The sequence below is a fragment of the Phyllostomus discolor genome, chromosome 1 (genome assembly GCF_004126475.2).
Source record: "Phyllostomus discolor isolate MPI-MPIP mPhyDis1 chromosome 1, mPhyDis1.pri.v3, whole genome shotgun sequence".
Classification (NCBI taxonomy): Eukaryota; Metazoa; Chordata; class Mammalia; order Chiroptera; family Phyllostomidae; genus Phyllostomus; species Phyllostomus discolor.
Genome location: NC_040903.2, coordinates 140,026,892 through 140,050,386, shown reverse-complemented (window position 1 = coordinate 140,050,386; position 23,495 = coordinate 140,026,892). Strand labels below are relative to the sequence as shown.

At 34.6% G+C, this 23,495-nt stretch overlaps 2 pseudogenes; one reads left to right on the top strand and one right to left on the bottom strand.

Moving 5' to 3' along the window:
• Positions 1 to 9,934: 9,934 nt before the first annotated feature.
• On the bottom strand, positions 9,935 to 19,293 carry LOC114492072 (annotated as a pseudogene).
• A 284-nt stretch (positions 19,294 to 19,577) lies between these two features.
• On the top strand, positions 19,578 to 23,215 carry LOC114492071 (annotated as a pseudogene).
• The last annotated feature ends 280 nt before the right edge of the window (positions 23,216 to 23,495 follow it).

Genomic DNA, 23,495 nt, shown 5'->3' with positions numbered 1-23,495 from the left:
CCATATACTTACTTTATGATGAATTTAAAACAAGCTGAATCACTTGAAGGTAGCATTTCTCTTCATACAGCACATATAATTCCCAGAGGCTGGTATTTATGTTTCTCTGAGTGACAGTCAACACTGTAGAAATTTAGTTAGAAGAATTGTAGGTCAAAGATCTTGGATGTGAGTGACATTGGCAGCATAAAGAAATGATCAGGGAATAAGTTTTTTTTGAACTTTGCCAGTCAATTTTTAAAAGTCAGAAGTCTTACAAAGAAACTTAAAGGAAAGGTTTGTCAAATGCAGTTATATTCTAGAAAAGTGGGAACAATATAAAATAAGGATGGCAGAAAACAAAAGAGAAGTAAGCTAAGCTTCAAATCACAATCTGTGGTAAAGGGAAACTTGTCTTTGTTTTGTTTTTTTTACTTTTTATTTTGAAGTGATTTTAAATTTATTGAAGAATTGCCAAGATAGTACATAGAGTTTCCATATATCCTGCATCCAGGTGTCCCTAATGTTAATAACTCATGTGCTCTTGTACATTGATCAAAGTAAGAAATTAACATTGGTACAGTACTATTAAATAACAATAGATTTGTACTTAGCAAGTGATCTTTCTTTTTGCTTTTTTGCTTTTTTTATTGTTGTTCAATTACAATTGTCCCCATTCCTCCCCTGTCCTTCTCCCCAGCCCTACCCATCCCCACTTTCCATGTTCAACCTTCCCCCAACCCCCATTGTCTTTGTCCATGAGTCCTTTATACATGTTCCCTGATGAATATTAGTCAAAGGGGGCAGGAGCATAAAATGGAATAAAAACAGCCTCTTCAACAAATGGTGTTGGGAAATCTGGACAGCTACATGCAAAAAATAAAACTTGAACACCAACTTACACCATATACAAAAATAAACTCAAGGGGGATACAAGACTTTAATATAAGTCACGAAACCATAGAAGTGTTAGAGGAGAACATAGGCAGGAAAATTTCAAATATTCCATGCAGCAATATTTTCACTGATATGTCCCCTAGAGCAAGGGATATAAAGGAAAGAATAAACAAATGGGACTTCATCAAATTAAAAAGCTTCTAAAAGTGATTTTCCTGATGCAAAATTCAATACAGGATACTGTGATTAGCTTAGTCATTATATCTTCTTAATCTCCTTTAATCTGTGATTATTGTTTTGTCTCCTGGCTTTTTTGACTTTCACACTTTTGAACCATACTGGTATGATAGAATCTAGGTGGCAGTGTGTAAGATCATCTCTCATGCATTGCCTCCTAGGGATTTGTCATAATATTTATTCCTCTAGTGTTGTAGGCCTTTTATGGTGAAAGTCTAGTGAAAACACTTTATGGTCCTGAGTAAAATGGTATTTTCTCAGCATGGGACATGTACGGACCATGACTTTGAAGGACTATAATCTCAAAGAGCCTTGAGGTACAAAATTATAATGGAAGTATTAGTTTGTTTGCTGAATGGGGTTTGGGTTCTGATCAAAACTACAAGCAAGGCATTCTCTTTCTGTATCAGAGAACTAAAACCTAAAATGAGTACCAGACTCATACTTCCAAAAAACCTTTACTTTACTCTTGGAACATGATATGTGCAGTATAATTTTATTTATTTTTAACAACATTGGATCTTAGGGGCTTGACTTAAGTCAGCATTAGCCTAAGCTATGGTTTTTGTGCAACTTAAGTGAGATAGCTTTCCTTCTCCCAATTCAAAAGAACCTGAAGAGATCATATTCTAGAACTTCAAGTTCACCTAGATTTAAAAATTCCTGTCATTACCTTTAAAGTTAGTTTAAAAATAAACTGTGTATGTCCAGAGCTTTGACTCACAATACATTGATGCTTTGCAGGTATATCTGGTTTGGAATTCCACTCTATCAGCCAACAGGACTCAGACTAACTGGTCACAATGTTGCATTCTCTTTAATGCCTGAATTTATATTTCAGTGATATGCTTCACTGATGAAGTAATAATGGTTGCCATTCACTGGTCACCTAACTAACTTTAATTTGCTGAGCGACCATAGGAGGTACACAGCATTAACATCATTTTATAATGAGATGTATGAGAATCAGAGCTGGTTGAAGTGAATGGCTTACAGTACTACTAGTGAATCTGAGTTTAACATCTTGCTGCTTCCATTATTCCTTGGTGTTTTTCATGAAGCAATGTTCATTTATTTATTTCAACATTTTCATTTTATGTGAGACAGTAACTGACCAGGAATTGCTAGAAAAAAGAGGGCATTGAACTCCATGAAGAAGTTCAGACCCACTCCACTAAACTGTAATGTTTAGACCTCTATAATCTAAAACAGCCTGTGCATGGTCTCTGACACTGGCTGTCACTGTTTCCAAATTCTGCAGGTTAGCCCATCAAATAGAGTGTTCAATTACCAAAACATATTTAGTTACATATTTTAACATTTTACCACAGTGCATTCTCACCAGTTATACTGTATTAAGTCCTTATAGCAAAATTATGTCCATAGAAGATGACCTGGCAGAGTACAAGGAGCATTCTAGCCTAACTTTGAATAATTGGTCTAAATGTCCTTATTAAGTAGCATTTGTCTATGTTCCCTGAAAATACAAATAGCTATATATAATTGAAGACTTTTGTGAGAGCTACATGTGATAATAAATGAGTTACAGTAGATGAACCTACCTCAGTCTGAATTTAAATAAAACTTGTCATTGCCTGTCCCAATAAAAATGCATATTTACCTTTGAAACACTGAAGGGAAAAAAATGTGAAATTTATATGATAGATAGTGGCCATCCTGACACCTCTACTAAAATTAAGTTCTATACAATGTACTGAATTATTTGGTAAAACATAGGCACAGTCAGATTCAGAAGAGGAAGTGTAAGTAAATTATATAACACTCAATTCTGCTATTTCTTTTGTGTGTGTGTTATCTACTGGGGCTTTCTTTTTGGATATTCTCTATTTTGTATATTTTTTCTTGTACAAGTTAACAGAAGAAAATAAATAAGTAAGTAAATAAGTAAATAACTAGCACTTAAAAAGCAATTAAAAATCAATTTCCCAAGACAGCATAGTATGACATATTTTCCATAGACTCAAGACCTATTTTGGGGTCTACATTCAAGTTTATGCATTCCATGTAGGTTAAAATAAAAAAGACAGTTTTATGTTTTCATTATTGATTTTATTGTGCCTATTTTACTTCAATTTAGAACCCAGAATTTTATTTTTTTAACAGTAAGCTGAATTTTAAAGACATATGCAAAAACTACCAATGCTACTTAGGTCCCACTTCCTCTTAACCCCCAATCCTGCTTCTGGTTCATTTGCAGTGCTCAACTTGTCCAGTTAAAATATGGTAATTGGGTTCAATTGAGTTTTCTTTAAAACTTACTCCAGTGTAGTAATAACTGCCCTATTATTATACAATGCTGGTTTTATTAAAGTTCTTTATTTGATTTTGATAACAATTATTATACTTTGAGAAAGTTCTTTGTATTTATGAAAAACAAATACAATGCCTACTGACAATCTAATGGTGATTTATTCAATAAAATATATCTGGACTGCTTGACACTCTCAAAATTGTTCATTTGATGTATGGATGCAGCAGTAAACAAAAAAGACCTGTCCCTGCCTTTGAGGAAGTTACATGTAATCCAATCTAGAGGAGGAAGCTAGATATTTAATAAGTAATTACTCAGGGACTCTTTCAACTGTAATACAATTGTGATCGTTGACTGCTGTCACATCTCAGGGGAAATCTGACTGTCTGGGGAAGTTGAGTCAGTCTTCCTTGAATGAGTGACATTTATGTTAATATCTGACAGATAACAGTAGATTCTGTGGGTTGGATTGCCCAACCCACATTCCACCCTCCTTATATATGGTGTTATTTTATAACAACAACAAAAATAGCCAATGCTGTATTCCATGGACATTCAGGGGTGTCCAACCTTTTAGAATCTCTGGGCCGCATTGGAAGAAGAGTTGTCCTGGGACACACATTAAATATACAAACACTAATGGAAACTGATGAACAAAAAAGAGGTCTTAAGTAAATTTATGATTTTGTGTTGGACTGCATTCACAGCCATCTTGGGCTGCATGCGGCGCGTGGGCCCCGGGTTGGACACCCCTGGTAGATGCAAATTTGCTCCATGCATTATTCGAACTCATGTAAGATTTGAAAGTTCCCCCCCCCCATTCCTCAGCCTCTTGAGAGTTGAATTATTTGTGGCAGAGACAGTAATGCAGTATCTTGATTGTACATTCTCAACACCTGAATTAAAGAACTAAACTGATTCTAAAGGACTATTCTTCTTTGCAGGAAGGCCGTTAGAGGCAGTAGCTTTTCTAATGGGCTGATTCTGTTTTGTTCTGGGAGTTTTCCTCTAGGCCTTTCCAAATACTTTTGCTGATACTGAATCCCTTGATTTAGATACCTAGGGAGGTTCCTGTCATCAGCAATAAACCTTGGCAGCTGTGGTTGATTAAAAATTAATAAGGATACACCTTGGTAGATAGCATTTTAGGTAGAGGGAACAATAAGTGCAAAGTCCCAGAAACAGAAAGGAGCACATCTTGTGCTAGCAAGGAAACAGTGGCCATATGGCTGGAGTGCAGAGAGGTAAGTGGAGAATACCATTCCAGGAGACAGATGAGGAAGTTTGGATATGATCCTTACTTCAAGTGCAATTTCAGATGTAACATTGTTAAGCCTAGGGATAAAATACTTCATTTAAAGGATCATTGTAAAGTGAATTTTCAGTTTTTAGAATGGTGCTGGAACATGGGTTGAATCTTTTGCCAATAAACTACACAGAAATAATGACACATAGATTAGAATGTTAGCAGTAAAGATGGGAGAAACTCTGAATTAAAGAAATAATTAAGATTTGACATTCATAGAACTGTTAGTTGAATAGCCAAGGGAATTGAAGGGAATGGGGTTAAAAGATTATAGGACTCTATTTGGTAAATTGGGTGGAAGGTAATGACTTTAATGGGGACATGGATCACTGAAGTAGGATTCTTAATGAGGATTAAGGACTCAGATTTAAACATGTTGAATTTCAGTTGCCTGTGGAAAATTTAAGAGGCTGAATTTTTAAACATTGGTACATCTACAAGTCAAAGGAATGGAGATAAATGGTGAGGCAACAAACATAATATAAAAAACAAAATAATGTCATCTTAATTAGGTTATTAAATATTGATCAGAAATAGTAAAAGCAAGTTAGAATAAACTTAATTTCTCATTTCTCTATTTTAGCTTATCAAAAGGTAAATATCTAAGTAAATTTATTAAATTAAATTTAAAACTTATGAACAAAATTAGGTCTGATTTTTAATGTCTTCCAGGAAATAGTTCAGTATTTCTCAGAAAATAGTGTAGATTTGCACATGCATATTCTTGTAGAAATATTTGTGTCCTAAAAAAGGAAAACTCATAGGGAGTTCAAAAGTATCTAAATATTAAACAAACCAGTGTAAGATGTTTTTTAGGATTATAATTAAGCACTAACAGACACTAGTTCATTTGTGTTAATCACTAGATATACAGAAAATAGATATTTGGCTATTTGGTTATAAGTTAAAGAAAAATTCTATCAAAAACTATGTTAGTATACAAACATGATTAATCTAAGGTAGAAAATTTATAACTAAAACGAATAAAGGTAAATTAATTCTTAAAGGGATGCAAAAATAATTTCTTTTCATTAATTTGCTTATATTTGGCCTTTTTATGTCTTCTCTTGGCAGTACAATAAAATGCGTTGACATCCTTTTGGCTTAATAAGATGTATACGTCAACACCCACATGGCCAGTAATATTTCTCATATTTCAGGATGTGATGTTTTAATCATAAAGGAATAATAGAATGAGGGAAGATATGATCTTATATAGGATGTGATGACTCATCAATTCTCACATACCAATAATTTGTGTAAATCAAGGTGAATGAACATAAACTACATAAAATAACTAAGAGGTTTAAGAGAATTTACAGTAACTTATTATCTAATGAATTTTTAATTCATGCAAGTTTTAATAGAAGGAGCATAGCTAAGGCATTTCAAAATTTATGTTGAGATACACTCAATTTCAATTAATTCACTGCATCACTGAAGCAGAAAATGTTGGCTTTATGAATATTAGAAATAGTGCCTGATTGCTTACTACCATATACGTTACATTTTAAGTTCTGTGCATGGAGGAAATAAATTTAATTCAGAGTCAGCATAAAATGACTTTATATACACACAATGGCTTTTGATGTAATTTAATAAAATGTACAGTTTTATGTTTGATGATGTCTTAATTTGCATCATAATCTTTTTGCTTTGTACTAAAATACATTTGAATGAAAATAAAATAATTGGATACCTCAGCATATAAAAATGAATTTAAAGGTGAGAAAAAGATAATTTTTATTACTTAACAATTATTGGCATTAGTGGATATTTTAAATAAATACCATTTAAGTAATGAGCATTTTAACATTATTTATGTTGGTTTGAATATTACTCCATTAATACCAGTGGTTTTGAAGTTGAAATGTTTGAGACCGTATTTCAGTAATATTTGTTAAATTGAATTAAATCATTATTGCCATACATGTAAAATAGTTTTTGCACAAAAAGAGGGAGAGATGGCTTTTAACATATATTTCATTCTTTTATATCATTTAAGGTGCAATGATATAAAATTCTTGTGTATTTTTTAAGGAATTTGTATAAATGCATCTGTTTTTGGCTGTTTTAAAGCAAATGGATAAAAATACTTAGTAAAGAATAAAGCCAGATATTTTCTTTTTCTTTAATACTTCTAATTGCTTCCCTTATATTTATACATATCATATATTATTTTTTAAACTTATGGCAAAAAAATTGATTGAATACCTGCTGAGTTCACACTACTCATTTAGGTGATATAATGATTTGTAAAGGATGGAAAGATTATTTACCTGCCCTTCTAGCATTCGGCTTTGCAAAGGTTATAAGTTATAAACTACAAGTCTGAATGTTTATTTTTTCATGTGTGTTGAATGAAATAAGCAGGACCAAAAATGGAACTAACTTCCAGAAAATATTTCTTTTTTGTTTTTTTTTGTACACCATTGTCATTTAGTAGACCCTACTCTATCAAAGCCTACAACTATCACCTAGTAGCTAAAGGATTACACCCAGTTTCCTTTTATGTCTGAAATATCACTACATTTTCATCCCACTCTGTGGGGGAGCTTTGTCCAGCAGAGCCCCCCTGGCCATCACATATAAGAGTAAGTCTACCAAGACATGGTCTGCTTGGAGAGGAAAGGTGGCCAGTCTCTCAAAGATTATTGGGTTCAATTTACACAGGAATACAGGGAAAACTCATCAATAATTATTGGGCAATAATGATCAAACAATACATAACATTCAAAAAAACTATGAGGGCTTCTTCTGAGTCAGGGTCATATAGCTAAAGGGCCACAAAACTTTGGGAAACAAACTCATTTTATGCTTGGACCCTTATCAGAAAATTGAGGGCATTCTTACCAAAGCAGGTTTCACAGGATTTTATGTATTCTTTCTTAGGCTTGATCTCCCCAGGGAACTGCCAGTTCCTACCCAGGGCTACACCTCCCTCTGGCACTGTTTCAGGCTTAAGTCTGGCTGGGGAAGCAAGGCAGCCAAGAGATTAGGAGGCTTCTTGCAGACAGAATGAGAACTCAGGCTATGTCAAAGCCAAGGGGTGAGGGTCCATCACCCCCTTTTTTATAGCCCCCCAAGTTCTTCCCTGATGGCCCCATGATGACCATGTCTGTCTTAGGTCGTCCCTCCCTTGAGGAATCTTACCTGTTACTGGCTAACCAGTCATCTGCCCGGAGCCAAGCAGGGGGAAGTAAAGGAGACAGAGGTGGCACCCCAGCTGTGAGGATAAGTATTGTCTCCTTAGTGGCTTATGGTCTCAAGGTCTTTTACTCAGCCTTAGCCATGGGGGGAAGGGTGGTTATAGCTTCTGAAACCAGGCAGGGTGGTTCCCAACACCATTCAAATTATATAAGATAATTTTCATATTGTTCCAAATACACTTTTCATCAAAATTTATGACCCTACGTTGTCTTGTATTTAGAATGCCTTTCCATGAAAAGTAGCTTTCAGAGCCCTTTATACCTATATCAGTGAGATCATCTTCCCACCTGGAGGTCATCTCCTCCCTCTTTGAATTGCCTCAGTTCTTAAGAGGCTTGAACTATAATTATTTATGTACAAGGACTCATAGATCAGTAGAATGGAGAGAAATATTAGAACCTTTATAATACAATTCTCTCACTTGTCAGATGTGGAAACATATTTCCGAGGTGAAGTGACTGAAATACTGGGTTAGAAGTTCACTTTAACCATCCATGTAAAGAATTAAACCTTTTCTAAACTCAAAATGAGTTTACTGTTGGTACCTGACAACTATTAGTGACAAAGTACTTTATCAGCTCTCAAGATGGTCCCAGTCAAAAGGATAGTATTGGAGCCACACCTCAGATGCAGTTCATGTTTGCATTCCTTTGAGTCATAATGCAATTTTATATTAATTGGATATTTTGCATTTCTTTTGGAAAATGAGAGAATGATACTACATTTTTCTCAGAGGTCAGTGTAAATGAGTACAGTTTTATTATAGTAAGTTTAAAAAATTTTAGTGTCCCAGGTTCGATTCCCAGCCAGGGTACATTCCTGGGTTGCAGGCCATAACCCCCAGCAACTGCACATTGATGTTTCTCTCTCTCTCTCCCTCCCTTCCCTCTCTAAAAATAAATAAATAAAAATATTTAAAAAAAAATTTTACAAGCATGAGTTTTATACATTATTCCTTCTTTACACTAGGAGCTTTTAAGGTACTACAAACATGGCATCACTCTATTGAACAATCAGTCATCTTTTACTTAAAAACCAGAATCCATGGTTGATGAATCCATTTTAATTTCTAATATACATTCTCCCTTTGTGAAAGAGTATGTTATATTCATTTTTTAACTCTCTAGTTCATGTAGCATTATTGCTTAAAATATCAGGTATCAGCAAGAAATGTATTAAATATACATTAGAAGACATGGGGCACAAATTGAGTGCTAAAAGGGACAAGATATTCCTACATCTATACATATACATAATGCATGCAGTACATTATGCAGTTACTGTTGTACAATGACAGGTTGTGAGTGGATAGATTTATCCTCATGAGATATTGCAAATGATGGGAAAAACTGATCAGCATTCATTTAATTAAATTCTTTTTTAGACAATAAAATATTTCAGTAATTCTGGAAAAAACAGGACAGTATTTCTGTGTTCTAGGGATGTACAAGGACAACAAGTGTTGAGAGGAGTGGGAGAGGGTGTTATAGCAGGCAAGGAAATGTGTATATACCCAGTTGGTATCAGACTGTGCAGTTCTGTAGGCTATATCCAAATCATGGAATCACAGATGTTTGGAGTTAGAAGGAACTTCAGAAACCAACTAATAGGAAGGTAAAGAGAATGCTGAAACTCTATAAAGCAAAAATATATATGAGGTTTTGCATTTTTTAGTAAGAACTTCTGTCAGATACTCAAGTGATGTATGTACAAGAAAAGGAGGAAAGAATTGTTCAATATCTCCATTTTATGGAGGACATGTTTGAGATTTATAAATGAGTTACCCGGTTTGGTGCATGTATGTATGTGTATGTATGCATGAATACACAACATTGATGAAGTCATATTGATGTCATGTCTAGGGATACTTGTAAATTCATTTTTTAATATAATAGCTTATTCGTAATGTCCTTTGGGATTTATTTATTTATTTATTTATTTATTTATTTATTTATTTATTTATATAATGCTCAATGAACTCTGTACTTTTTATTGTGCTGTTTCTCCGCCAAGGATGCCCACTTCTGCTGCCTTTAGCACCTGAAAACTTTGGTGTTGACCTCAGACACCACTTTGCTGTCTTGTGGATGGTGGTCTTTTGGATGGTTTGTAAGGAGTGGTTGTTGTCCAGGGTGTCAACAAGATCAAAGTCTTCCCCTTGTTCCAGCAGGCGGTGGTAGGTGGCAATCAAAATCTCCAACTTAACCTTGATGTTCAGCAGGGCCTCATACTCCTGGGCCTGGCACTGCCCCTCTGACCGGGTGTGGGCCACCCTGACTCCAGGTACAGCAGGATCCCCTTGAGCTGTTCCATCTGCATGGCATAGCATGTCTCCACCTCCCTCAGGCTGATCTCTAAACTGGCCTTCAGATTCCTCATTAAGTCCCGGTCAGTTTCCAAGGACTGAACCATATGTCTCAGCTCTGTGAGTGTCACCTCAGCAGCTCATATCTCAGCAGTCTACAAAGTGGTCACTGCACTGCCCTCCTCAGTCTGATGGGACCAGTACTTGTTTAGCTTGTCTCATTTCTTCCAAGCCAACTTGTCATACTGGGCCCAGATATCTGTCATGATTTTGCTGAGGTTCTGAGATTTGGGGGGCATCTAGTTCCACAGTCAACCCAGAGTTGGCAGTCTGGCTTTGTAGACCATTTACTTCCTCCTTGTGGTTCTTCTTCATGAAGAGCAGCTCTTCCTGGACAGCCTCGATCTCTGTCTCCAACTGCAGCTGTATGATATTGGCATCAGCAGTGACCTTTTGGAGCCCATTGATGTCATCTCCACAGACTGGCCCATGGCCAGCTCTATCTCATACTTGACTCTGAAGTCATCAGCAGCACGGTGAGAATTGTCAATCTGCAGAACAATGTGGGAATTGTCCACAGAAATTGCAAAGATCTGAGCCCTCAGGTCCTCAATGATCTTGAAATAATGCCCCCAGTCTCTGACCTGGGGTCCCTTCTTCTCTAGGTGTTCCTGGATTTTGCCCTCCAGTCCCCAATTATCAGCCTCCAGGCTTCTTACCCTCTTCAAGTAGGAGGGCAGGCAGTCATTCAGGCATTGCATAGTCTCCTTCTTGCTCTGGATGCCCCCTGTGCCTGCCAGACCCCTGGCCATCCCTGCACCCAGGCCCCCAGGTCCCCAGCTGTCCCACATGCTAGTGGAGTAGGCCACATCGAGAAGCCTGAGTCCCCCAGCACCTGCATAGTTACTGGCTGCACTGCTGGCCGGCCAGACCTGGTGGCTGGGTATTGTATGGATCCTAGGATCCAGTAATTTGTGGAGAAGCTGGAGTGTGTGCTGAAGCTAATGCTGTTCAGGGAGAAAGATTAGAAGCTGAAGCTCAGGTTGAAGCTGCATTTGGGTTTTATACATATATGATGTGGCTTGCTATGAATGGTGGTGATTTTATTTATTCTTTTTCAATTCCTACTTAATTTTTTCTTTTTCTTGTGACTCTGATATTTCCCAAGACAATGTTAAATATGAATGGAGATATTGGACACTCTCATATCAATTATAGAAACATTTTTTAGATTTCACCAACAATATTAAATTTGATGTATATATTTTTATAGATATTCTTTTTCAGTTTAAAGAAGTACCTTCTTAATTGTAGTTGACCAAAAGTTGTTATCACTTATGGGTGTTGGATTTTAACATATGGCTTTTCTGTATCTATTAAAATTACCATATTTTATCCTATATGAAATTAATGTGTTGAATTATTTTCTTTTGAATGTTAAACCCATCTTGTTCCTTGTGGGAAAATATACCATAACCATCATATATTTTTCTTTTCATATGCCATTAGAATTATTAATGTAATTTTATTTTGATTTATAATTTTCTTATACATTCACAATGGTAATTAGATTGTGATTTTTTTATTGTAATGTCCTTGTAAATTTTGTTTGTCAGTGTTATCCTTACTTGATTAAATGACTAGGAAATGTTCCGTACTTTTTTTTTTTTTTTTAAAGATTTTATTTATTTATTTTTTAGAGAGGGAAGGGGGGGAGAGAGAGAGAGAGAGACATCAATGTGCGGTTGCTGGGGGCCATGGCCTGCAACCCAGGCATGTACCCTGACTGGGAATCGAACCTGCGACACTTTGGTTCGCAGCCCGCGCTCAATCCACTGAGCTATGCCAGCCAGGTTGTTCCGTACTTTTTAAATTTTATTGAAGAATTTATATGACTTCCTTATTTCATCCTTAAATAATTGGAAAAAATTGTTGATGGAAACAGCAGGTACTAAGATATTCTTTGTGGGAATATTTTAAATTAATTATAAATTTATTTTTACAGATAAATATGGAATTATTCAGATTCGTTCTTCTTTTGCCAATTTTACGTTTATTTTCCCAGGATTTTTTCCATTTTTATGAAGATGACCTTAATATCTTCCTTTTATTAACCTTTATACCTCCCTTTATTAACCTTTTAATATATGTATAAGATATATTATGATGTTTATTTTTATGCCTGATATAAGAAATCTGTGCCTTCTCCCCCCTTTCATTGATTTTTTAATATTAAATAAGCTAAAATTTTTATTTAATTGTATTTACATAAATGTTTATTTTCTGTATTATTAACTTGAGCTATTTTTTATTTCTATGTTTTGATTTTACTTTGTCATTTTCTCCTAACTTTATAAATATATCATTTGTTTCAGCCTTTTATATTTTTCTATTGTGTGTTTTAAGGCTGTAAATTATCCCTATCATAGTCTTGCTACAAATAGTAAGTTTTAATATATCCTATTTCATTATTATTTTTTTCATATGTTATAATTTTTATAGGAATTTTTACATGGAATACTTTCAGATATATTATTAGTTCCTTCTTTTAGGGTTTTTGTAGTTTTCTTTTTGTTTTTGATTTCAATTTTTTTCCAACCTTCAAAGATTTGCTTTGTGGTTATTATCCACTCATTTTCATGCAGTTTAAAGAATAAACATTTTTTACATAGATTTATATGTGTGAAATAGGTCACATTTTATAATTACATTGCTCTATATATTTGCATATTTTTGTTTGCTATCAATTGTTGAAAAAGTGCTCTGAAAAACTCACTCTAATTTGGACTTGGATATTTTTCTTCATTTTTCAGTTTTAACTGCATATAGTTTGAATAGATATCACTTAGCAATTACAGTTTTATAATGATCATAAATTCCGGGTAAACTGTATTATTAACTCATTTATCATGTGTAATAGTTTTTTTTTTCTGAGTGTACTCACAGTGTGCATTTTTTATCTTTCTATTTTTACCCTTTTCTAACACTAAGAGTGTGATTTTAGTAAGCATTATAGATATTGTTACTTTCTAATGTACTCTATAAGTTTTACCTAAACATTTAGCTTACTTACATTTAATGCAATTACTTACTAATCTAGGTTCATATCTCTTGTCTTAAGATTTGTTTATTCTTTGCCCTACTGGATATTTCCCCTCACTTTTTATCTCTTTGTGCTGTCTTCTCTATGAACTCGGCATTTTAATATTTAACTTGTTACTATTATTGTTGTAGCTGCAAGAACAGAGTTAGAAAACTTTCTACATGAGAAATTGATTTAGGGTTATCTTTTTCTACCTAGCTGTTCCACATAGTACAGCTCTGATGAGAAAACTATTTCAGTTGTCATACTCCCAACAACTGGGCTGGTGCTGGTGGTGATGGTTCATGAATTAATTATAGATATCAGGTTGGAAAACACAGCTTTCATTTCTCTTCTCTATAGAATGATTTATGAAGAAGTGGGTTTTTTGTGATTGTTTTTGCAGGGACCTGGAAGTAATGCCCCAAGATTCTAATATGGAACCAATGGCTTCTGTACTCACACCTGAACTGTCACATGTTAGGCCAAAGAATTGTCCCTGAATTTTTGTATGGATTCCCATTTGAAGAGACGTGACTGATGCTGCCATGTGAGCATCCTGAGTCTTTGTCATCTGTCTTCTTTGAAAGCTGAGTAAGCTGTGCTAACATCCAGAGTATAAAAAGAAAAAGAAAAAAAAAAAGGCCTTACTAATGATGTTCTAGCAGAGTGGGTACTGCAGCAGTTACCCCATATATTATAGTGCGCATCCTTGATTTATAATAATGTAGTTATAACCATTTCTCAGATAATGTTATGGCCTTAGACCACTTTAACTCTATTCACCGAGCTCTTTCCTTTTGCTGTTTTTTAAATTATGCATACATTATGCATATTAAAATATATACATTTAAATTATGTATATATTTAAACATTGTTATATTTGTTATTTACACTCATTATTATTTCTTTAGCTCTTTTTTTTTACTTCCATGCTTTTCTATGCTCCATTTTGGGATTATTTCCCTTCTCTTGAAGACTGATTTATTATTTTTGTAGTAGCAGTTTTTTGGTAGTAAATTATCTCAATTTTTAATTGTTATTTATTACTGCCTAATTTTGTAGGCAATTTTTAATCTATTCCATAGGTACAGTGTATAGTTTCACTCCAACCAAAGTTTGGTAATAACATTTCCACATATGATCTAATAGTTTACATCTATTTTTTAACTAGTACAGAATTAATGTTTTAATAATATTTCTGTCGGGTTGATTATTCTGTATTTCTAGGAGAATAAATCCTTGCATCATAAATTAAAAACATGTAGTTTTATATATATCATGCATATGCACTAACAAAATTTTTTATCTTGTCCAGCTGTTTTCTTCATTCAACACTAGATGTTTAAGAAAAATTGCTAAGCTATGAGTTACATTCTTTGGTATCATTATGAAGTTCCATGGTATGAAAATATCAATTCAGCACAGTAGTTATGCAATTTCTATGCATTGAGCATGAAGTAGCAGCTTTCATTAGCAGGTTTTCACAGTCAAAACTGTTACTTCTCTACCACTATCTCTAATTCAAAATTCAATCTGTCTGTTTGCAAACAGAGAAATTGAAACTTGCCAATTATGTTAATCATTAGTTTAAAAATCCCTTGAATGTCTCATGATCTAAAGAACAATAGAAAATTCACTCTTTTATGCCTTGTCTACAACTGTATCACATTTTTCTATCATTTTGATTGAAACACAAAGGCATTTTTAAAAGCCATTTTTTTTAGTCAGTTAATGGATATTATTAACTTTTAAGGGATTATGCTGGGTTTTACTCCTAAATCAAATTACTTCAAGAGTTCTATAGAGTAGGCCCTAGCTGGTGTGGCTTAGTGGATTGAGCACTAGACTGTGAACCAAAGGGTTGCCAGTTTGATTCCCAATCAGGGCACATGCCTGTGTTGTAGGCCAGGTCTCCAGTGGGGAGTGCATGAAATGCAACCACACATTGATGTTTCTCTCCCTCTCTTCCTCTCTCCCTACCCCTCTCTAAAAATAAATAAATAACTAAAATCTTTTTAAAAAGTTCTAAAGATTAGTAGAAATGAAGGATTGTTCTACAGAAGTCTAGATCAACCTTTCTTATCCTCTATAATATCTTGCCAAGAAATTTGAGATCTACAACTTTAGTTCATTATGTCATATTCCATAAGGTTTTAAGATGTTTTAAGTCATTAATGTGATATTGCAAAAACTTTAGATTGTTAGTTTTTTCTATATAGCCAGGATAACATAACAATTTAATAATTGTTAACATTAATGGTATTATTACCTTACTATTTGTTACATATGTCACTTAAAAATGATGTGTTGTAGCTGTCTTAGTCTTTTTAAAAGTATCTTTGACAAAGCAAAATGTAAACATGCAGTGTGATGTGATAATTTATTAGCTCAATACCAGCATTAATTTATAGCTTAAATAGTATGAGTGCTATAGATACTTTCATCTTTAATATTTGTTGCTTTTCTTAAAGAAAACATGCTTAGAAAAATAATACAAGTTTGAAAGAAAACATTATGTATATTTCTCCTTTCTGTTTAAAAATACTTTTGTCTAACTTTCAAGTTTTTCTATAATTGTTGGATCAGTTTTGTGTGATTTTTAATTCTAATAGCAGTGTAGTAAGTTTCTTGTATTGAATTCAAAATTACACATTATTTGGATCATTTTCAGGGAAATTCCATAAGCTAATGTATCATTCAGGTTGTGCTGTGAAGAGAAATATCAATAGCAATATCTCTTTATAGCATAGTAATATTACATAGCAATATCTCTTCATAGTAATATTACATAACAATATCATCTCTTCATAGTAATATTATATATCAATAATCTCAAATTACCTATGTCATAAGTGATGTGATGTGTGCTGGTTCCAATGTGTAATATATTTGCTACAATAGAGATATGTATTTAGTACATTTAAGATTCTGGTTTTCAGAGCCATGAAAGATACTGTGTTGTTCCTCTCCTTAGAGTAGTCATAATCAGCCATTTTTCCCATCACTTTTTGAAAACGCAGACATGGATTTAGGAGCTGGTGCATGTTAGTAGAGGGATATGTGGATCTACAGTCCTTTCATCTGGAACTCCCAAACAGTTGCTTTGACTTCTTTTGTAGTTTCTGCACATCCTCAGTGGTATCCCTCAGAAAGGCTCTAGGGTCAGTGCAAACAACAAGTAAAGTCAAGATTGGCTACAATTTATGGAACTTAATGCAAGAAAAATAAGCAAGGCTGGTAGAGAAGTAGTAATTCCAAAGAAAGAGAGGGTCTGGGAGTATAATACATGACACTTATTTATTATTTATTAAGACATTTCCTAACTGTTTCTATAGGATGAGAACTAGACTGAAGTTGTAAAGGAAAATTTAGCTGTATCATTCTAGAAGTTGGAGAATATACTACTAGAACTCTCTGACTTGGTTTTATAAACCAAACCTTGGAGAGGCTTGTATAAAAATGTTTCTGTTGCACTGTTGGCAAATCGTCAACCTCAAAAGCTTTGTCATTTCTACTGGTGCTTCAATTCTGCATTTGTAAAATGTCAATCACTCATATAAATATAAAATACTCCTACTATGTAACAAAATTTGTACTAGATACATAAAGGTAAAGATATAGTAAAGAAAAATTGGACCTTAAGAAGAGAGAAAAAACAATGAATTTCCTGAGATGTGTGATTTTTTTTTAAGCCAAGGAAGGTCAGGAAAATATTTAAGTACAACTCCTTTTAAAGATATTTAAAGTTGCATGGCAGCTTTCTACTTATATAAATAAATGTTTTCATCAACAATTGAGTTTTGAAGGACTAAACATTCTAATTTTGTCTATGGGACAGAAATGACAAAAGGAGGAAATTTTTGCAACTTTTTCCTACTTTCATCTTAGAAGTAATTGCCTGGGATGAGAAATCATGAGTTTCATATCCTTACAATACACATATTTAGACACAAAATTATAGCTGTGGGGAAGTAGGGTGTTAGTAAGACCATAAGTATAATGGATGTGTGAATTAAACTATAATCATACAACAAAAATGGTAATCACAGGAAGAAGCAATATCCTTAGACTGAATAGTGCCAAGACCAGATGGACAATGACTTAGGTCCAATTCTATTACTGTTGTTAATAAAGAAAGAATTATCATATCAGAAAAGAAGCATGATGGTGTAGAAGCATAGGAAGAAAAACATTGGAAAAAGTTGTCTTTTGGAGGGTTTTTCTAACCTCTGCCCAAGACTGAGGTTTCTGTACACCAAGAGCTAATTATATCTGATATCAGAAATATATATTCCAAATGTCATGACATATGCAAGTCTGGTGTACTAAACTCCCAATTCCCTCTACTCTGGCTCATACTTACCAAGAGATTCACACATTATAATTTGGTTCTTCTAGTGCCTTGTCAAAATAGAGTTTCAATGTTCTTTCACTTTAGAAGGTAGATTTTTAAGTATAAATCAGGGAAATTCAGACAACTAATGCCACTCAAATTATGCTGTGAAGGGATATTAATATTATAATAGCAATAATTTCATAGTACCTACATCATAAATATATCTGCTAACTGTAATACTATAAAAGTTAGCTTTTTAAGTAGTCCAATAAAAAGTTAGCTTTTAAGAGTAGTCCATTCTGGAGCTTGACAATATTAAGTGTATGTACCAATTGAAAACATAACAATAAACACACAAATAATGATGAAAGAAAATATTCAAGCAAAATTGATATTTTGTATCCTTGTATTACTGTTTCATGTTCAGTATCTGTCCAAATATAATATGTGAAAAAATTAAAACCATTTGTCTTATGGATTCATATCTTCATTTGTGTTGTAGATTGTAGTCAAGGAATATCATTATATTCAGTAAGAATTTCTACAAGAAAGGATTAAAAGAAAAGCTGTAGTGAGAAGAGGTAAGAGTAACATTTTATCCCAAGTCATATCAAGACTTTTTAAAATTTTAGTACAGTTTTACAGTTTACAAGTCAGTGAATCATTAGACCATTGATAAAGATTTATAGAAAATCACTACCTAAGCACAGGTACTCCAGTAAAAAATAATATAATTCTGCATTACCAAAAATTAGACCCACTATGAGTCTGCCCCCTTATTATTTTACTTGTTTTGGAAGACTACAATGACTTAATCCCATTCAAAGGAAAATTCTAATTCCCTTAGTACTTTCCCAGCAAAGAAGAAGCTCTAGAAGCTCTCCAGAGATCTTGAGTGATAAGTGAATATCAATAGCTTTCTTTAAAAGAAAATATTCTGTATGTGAGAAATTTACTGAAATATAACCAATTTATCATGTCTTCTCATGTTTATATTAAGATATATAATATCTTACAGACACGATTCTATCTTTGAAAATTATACATGTCTTTACATTATAGTATGAAAGATAAAGAGATTGAATTCCAACATTTTAAAAAGGGCATGGATAATATATCACTTGTTAAATTATTTTTGAACTCATTGATTTTTGATTTTGTTGGCATTAAAAATATTAAATTCTGTGAGAAATGCCCCCTCAGAAATGTTTTATGTAAAGTCTGCAATGCAGAAAGTAACTGACAAGGCCTATATGCAAAAAACACAATTAACCACATTATGATTGATTTTCTATTTTTAGTGAAAATGACAGTTGGTTATGCCTTAAAACTGGAATCATCAGCAGAAGATATGCTAATTCTTTGACCATGCTTACCAATCCAGCAGAGAATATGACACAGTAGATAGGACTGCACAAAACCCACTCAATAATTACACAGTTATTTTAGGGCTAATTAACCCCACTCCAGAGGCTAGTTCTTACATGCATTCAGTAGCTCCAAAACACATATACCAGGAGATATGCAGGCATATTTTGTTTTATTGCACTTTGCATTACTGTGCTTAACAGATACTGTATTTTTTTTACCAATTGAAGGTTTGTGGCAACCTTTTATTGAGCAAGACTATCAGCACCATTTTGCAAACAGCATTTGCTCACTTCATGTCCGTTTTACATTTGGTAATGATTCAAATATTTCAAGCTTTTTTATTATTACTGTATTTGTTGTGGTGGTCTATGATCAGTAATTTTCGGTGTTACTATTGTCATTGTTTTGGGGCACCATGAAACATGCCCACACAAAAGTGAGTGAATTTAATCGATAAATGTGTATGTTCTGACTGCTCCATATAATGGCAGTTTCCCCATATCCCTTCCTCTCCTCAGGCCTCTCAAGGCCCTGAGGCACAAAATATTGAAATTAGGCCAATTAACAATCCTATAATGAATGGCCTGTAGATGTTCAAGTGAAAAGAAGTGTTGCATGTCTCTCACTTTAAACCAAAGACCAGAGCTAAAAATGATTAAACTTAGTGAGAAAGGATGGTGAAAGCCAAGATAAACTAAAAGTTAGGTCTCTTGTGCAAAGCAGTTAGCCAAGTTGTGAATGCAAAGGAAAAGTTCTTGAAGGAAATTAAAAGCTACTCCAGTGAACACATGAATAATAAAACAGCCTTATTGCTGATATGGAGAGAGATTTAGTGGTCTGGATAGATCAAACTGCCTTAAGGTAATCAAACATTTCTTAAGCCAAAGTCTAATTAAGACTAAGGCCCAAGGTCACTCCAATTATATGAAGGCTGAGAGAGGTGAGGAATCTGCAGAAGAAAAGTTTGAAGCTAATAGAGATTGATTTATGAGGTTTTAGGAAAGAAGCTGTGTTTATAACAAAAGTACAAGGTGAAGAACAAGTGGTGATGTAGAAGCTACAACAAGTTACCCAGAAGATCTAGCTAACATAATTATTGAAGGCAGTTACACTAGAGAACAGATTTTCAATGTAGATGAACTGCCTTATATTGAGAGAAGAGTATGGCATGGTCTTCCACAGCTAGAGAGGAGAAGTCAATATGTGGCTTTAAAGCATCAAAGGACAGGCTGACTGCCTTTGTAGGGTTAATGAAGATGGTGACTTTTAAGTTGAAGCCAGTGCTCATTTTCCATTCCAAAAATTACTAGGAATTTTATTCCAAAATCATACTAAATCTACTTTGCCTGTGGAAAAATATAGCTTGGATGACAAAACATCTGCTTACAACACAGTTTACTGATTATTTCATACCCTCTGTTGAAACCTACTGCCCAGGTGAAAAAAAGAACATTTTAAATATATTACTACTCATTGACAGGGCAGCTGGTCACTCAAGAGCTTCTGATGGAGATGTATGATCAGGTTAATGTTGTTTACATGCAGACTTTGTGTCAAGTACTAATTTTGACTTTCAGGTCCTATTATGTAAGAAATACATTTTTTTAAGACTGTAGTTACTATAAATAGTGATTTCTCTGATGGATCTGGGAAAAGTAAATTGAAAACCTGGAAAAGATTCATAATTCTAGATACCATTAAGAATATTAATGATTCATGGGAAGAGGTCAAAATATCAACAATAAAAAGAGTTTAGGACTTCTGGAGAAAATGGAGGTGTAGGTAGATACATGTTGCCTCCTTGTACAATCAAAGAAGGACAACAACAAATTTACAAACAAAAATAACCAGAACTACCAGAAAACCAAACTGTGTGGAAGTCCAACAACCAAGGAGTTGAGAAAAGGGCATTCACCCAGACTGGTAAGAGAGGCAGAGATGGGCACCCAGGGCAGAAAGGACTCGCAGCAAGGTGGTGGCTGGCAGACTGGGCAGTCCCACACTTGTGTGTGGATAGATCAGGAGGAACAACTGGCGAGCAAGACAGACTGCATAACCCAGGGTTCCAGTAGGGGAAAGAAAGCCTCAAAACCTCTGGCTGTAAAATCCTGTGGAGGTTGTGGTGGTGGGAGAAACTCTCAGCCTCATAGGAGAGCTCATTGGAGAGACCCACAGGGTCCTAGAATATACACAAACCCACCCACCCAGATATCAGCACCAGAAGGGCCCAATTTGCTTGTGGGTAGAAGAGAAGTGACTAGAAAGCTGGCTGAGAGCCCAGCAAGTGGCATTGTTCCCTCTTGGACCCCTCCCCTACATACAGCACCACAACACAGTGATCTGGGTTGCCCTGCCCTAATGCTCTACCCCTTACAATGTAACAGGTGCCTGAGACAGAAAAATGGCCCAAATGAAAGGACAGATCAAAGCTCCAGAAAAAATACAACTAAGCAATGAAGAGATAGCCAACCTATCTGATGCAGAGTTCAAAACACTAGTAATCAGGTTGCTCACAGAATCAGTTGAGTATGGTCACAAAATAGAGGAGAAGTGAAGGCTATGCAACATGAAATAAAGGAAAATGTACAGGGAACCAACAGTGAAGGGAAGGAAACTGAGACTCAGATCAATGATTTGGAGCACAAGGAAGAAATAAATATTCAATCAGAGCAGAATGAAGAAACAAGGATTCAAAAAATGAGAGGCTTAGGAACCTTTGGGAAAATTTTAACCATTCCAACATCCAAATCATAGGGGTACTAGAAGAAGAGGAAGAGCAAGAAATTGAAAACTTATGTGAAAAAATAATGAAGGAGAACTTCCCCAGTCTGGCAAAGGAAATAGACTTCTAAGACATCCAGGAAGCTCAGAGAGTCCCCAAAAAGTTGGACCCAAGGAAGCAAACACCAAGGCACATCATAATTAAGTTACCCAGGATTAAAGATAAGGAGAGAATCTTAAAAAGCAGCAAGAGAAAAAGAGATGGTTACCTGCAAAGGAGTTCTCATAAAACTATCAGCTTATTTCTCAAAAGAAACCTTATGAGTAAGAAGGAGCTGAATGAAGTATTCCAAGTCTTGAAATGCAAGCACCTACATCCAAGATTACTCTATCTAGCAAAGCTATCATTTAGAATGGAAGGGTAGATAAAGTGCTTCCCAGATAAGGTTTCAAGTTAAAGGAGTTCATCACTACCCAGCCCTTATTATATGAAATGTTAAAATGACTTAGAAAAATAAGATGATCAAAAATTTGAACAGTAAAATGACAATAAACTCAAAACTATCAATGACTGAACCTAAAAACAAAAATAAAAACAAAAACAAACTAAGCGAACAATTAGAAGAGGACAGAATCACAGAAATGGAGAACACATGGAGGGTTATCAGCAGGGAGTGGGCAGGGAGTGGGGGAAAATGCACAGAGAATAAAAAGCATTAGTAGTAGGTACAAAATAGATGGGGAGGTTAAGAACAGCATAGGAAATGGAGAAGCCAAAGAACTTATATGTACAACCCATGGGCATGAACTAAGATGTGGGAATGATGGAGGTAAGGTAAGTGCAGGGCAAGAAAAAAAGTGGGACAACTGTAATAGCATAATCAATAAAAGATTTTTTAATGGAAAAGAAACAAAAGCAAGAGTGGAAGAAGTTGATTTCATCCCTCATAGATGACTTTGAGGGGTTCAAGACTTCAGTGGAGGAAGTAACTACAGATGTGAAAATAACATGAGTACTAGAATTAGAAGTGCAGCCTAAATATCCCATGATAAAACTTTGCTGTAATCCCATGATAAAAGTTTAACTGATGATGGGTTGCTTCTTGTGGATGAGCAAAGAAAGTGGTTTCTTGAGATGGAATTTAGTCCTAGTGAAGATGCTGTGAAGATTGTTGAAACAACAAGAAAAGGTTTAGAATATTACATAAGCTTACTTCATAAGGCATTGGCAGGGTATGAGAGGATTGACTCCAACCTTGAGAAAAGTTCTGTTGTGGCTAACATACTATCAGACAGCACTGCATGCTGCAGATACATGGCTTGTGAAGAGGCAATTGATGTGACAAACTTCACTATTGTCTTATTCTCAGAAACTGCTGCAACAACCCCAACCTTAAGCAACCACCACCCTGACCAGTCAGCAGCCATCAACACAAAGGCAAAAACCTCCACCAGCAGCAAGAATACAACTTGCTGAAGGATCAGACGATGGTTAGCATATTTTAATGGTAAAATATTTTTAATTAAGGTATGTGCATTTGCACACTTAGTAGAGACTGTATAATATAAACATAACTTTTGTGTGCATTGGAAAATTAAAATATTCATGTGACGTATGTTCTTACAATGTCCATTTTACTGTGGTGGTTTAGCTTTGAATGTGGCCTATTTCTGAAGTATGCCTGTAGTGGGCTCCACTTTAACTCAAGCTTTGTAAACACTTTTGGATTTATACAGGTTCTGAAGCAGAACAGAGGCATATTCATGGTTCTTTAA